Genomic DNA, 2,473 nt, shown 5'->3' with positions numbered 1-2,473 from the left:
GTCCTCGGTATATTCCGAGGTATTTCCGAGGAACTTATCCACTTAGAATGAAACCATATTTCGTCGCTATGTCGTCGGTATATAGTAACGGAATACCGACGGACTTGTTTTTTTTTACAAAAAAAAACCATATTTCGTCGCTATGTCGTCGGTATATAGTGACGGAATACCGACAGACTTGTTTTTTTTTTAAAAAACAACTTATGTAATTACAACAACTTATAAATACAAGTAAAATAATAAGAATTTCTAATCAGAATCATCAGAACCATCAGAATCTTCAGAATCTTCATCAAACTCCCCAACCTCAGCTTCGTCCTCTAAATGTACAATAGCATCAAGTCCAAACTCGGTAAAATTCTCAACGAGTTCAACATCTGCCAAATCTTCAACTGCACTCAAGTTGCTGGTAGAGTCTGGTTGTAATGGTTCATTATCAGAAGTTCCATCCACTCGTCCTCTTGGGTTGATTTGCGTTACACACACCTATCAATTATACAAGGTATTAGTAAAATATAAACCATTAATTATGAATAAATTGACATACCTGATCAGCTTGCGAAGCAAGAATGAAGGGATCATAATATTGAAGTTTCCGCCGCGAATGAACCGATGTAACACCAAACGCATCAGTCTTCACTCCTCTATCCGGGGTGGTATCATACCAATCACAATAGAATACTACACACCGCAATCCAACCATACCATGAAACTGGATTTCCAATATTTCTTCTATGTTGCCGTAGTAGACATCGTCACCGGAACAAGACGAAACACCATCATCATATGTTGTCCTAGAAAGACCTTTCCTTGTGAATGCATATCTTCGCGTACAATATTTTGGATATGATTTGACCACATAGTTTGGTCCCCGCACAAATTTGCGTATCCAATCATCGAACACAAAACCTCTGGCCAAACCATCATTCACCTATAAATTAAAAACATATATATATGAGTGAAAAGTTAATTACTTTATACTAAATATAAACTAATCATATGCATAGGTTAATATGATATATAACTCACATAACTAAGAAGCCATGCAACAAATCCGTTATATATGAGTTGTTGAAGCTCATCTTCTGTCGCATGCATGTGAGTCATACGCAACTCTGCCATATAAACACTATATAAAAAGATATTATCAATATAAAAAAAATTATGGAATATTAATCAAAAAATTTAAATGAATAACTATTTTTACCTCTCATATTGTAGAACTTCTTCACAGTTGGTGAGCAAATATATTTGCAAATGAGCTTGCTCAGTCTCCGTAAGTCTCCGATTCGTGGGTTTTCCACTAAGTCGTCCTATTTCCGTGAACATGCTTGGGACAGTAACATGATATGTTTCCCTCTCCCCTCTGTCATCATTCCGAGCAGGTCTTCGGTTTTTTTGTATGCACTTCTGATGGAAAATAGTTTTCAGCAAAGATTGCAGTTTCTTCATTGATCACCTGGGCGACTATAGATCCTTCCACCTTGCTTAAATTTTTGACCTTCTTCTTCAGATGATGCATATAACGCTCAAAAAGATACATCCATCGGTACTGCACATTACCACCATGTTCCAATTCTCTTGCGAGATAAATAGCAAGATGTTCCATTACATCAGAGAATGATGGAGGAAATATATTTTCGAGGTTGCACATGCTGACTGGTATGTTTGCCTTCAGATTACTAATACCCTCTGCAGTCACTGCTCTGGTGCATAAATCGCGAAAAAAAACACTTATACCTGCAATTGCTTCATGAACATTACGTGGCAATAGTCCGGAAAAAGCAAACGGACGGAGGCGCTGCATAATTACATGACAATCATGACTCTTCAAGCCAGTAAACTTTCCTTCGCTTCTATCAACGCAGTTTCGCAAATTTGATGAATAACCGTCTGGAAATTTCACTCTATCTGTAATCCAATCAAAGAACTCTTCTTTTCCAGCACCATCCAGCCGATAAATGGGAGAAAGGGCTGTACCGTTCTCATCAATGTGAAGTTCAAAACGATCACAGATATCGACTAAATCCAACCTTGACTTCAAATTATCCTTCGTTTTGCCTTGGATGTTAAGGATTGTGTTCATCAGATTGTCAAAAAAGTTCTTCTCGATATGCATGACATCTAAATTATGCCGCAATAGATGATCCTTCCAATATGGCAGATCCCATAAAATACTATTTTTGTGCCAGTTATGTAGCTCTCCAACCGCATCGACCCGAATGTTTTCATGTCCACCTACTTCTGGCGTCCTATCTGCACCAAAATCCCTCAACTTCTTCCACAAATCTTCCCCACTAACTTCCTCAGATGGACCATTAAATACCTGCTTGTTCTTCGTAAACAAAGTCTTACTCCTACGGCATGGATGATCAGGTGGTAGAAATCTTCTGTGATAGTCAAACCAACATGTTTTCCTTCCGTGCTTTAGTTGGAATGCATCTGTGTCATCTTGACAATATGGACATGATAG

Source organism: Brassica oleracea, chromosome C2 (genome assembly GCF_000695525.1).
Source record: "Brassica oleracea var. oleracea cultivar TO1000 chromosome C2, BOL, whole genome shotgun sequence".
NCBI classification, from domain to species: domain Eukaryota; kingdom Viridiplantae; phylum Streptophyta; class Magnoliopsida; order Brassicales; family Brassicaceae; genus Brassica; species Brassica oleracea.
The sequence above is the reverse complement of the archived record's forward strand: the minus strand, read 5'-3'. Positions refer to the sequence as shown.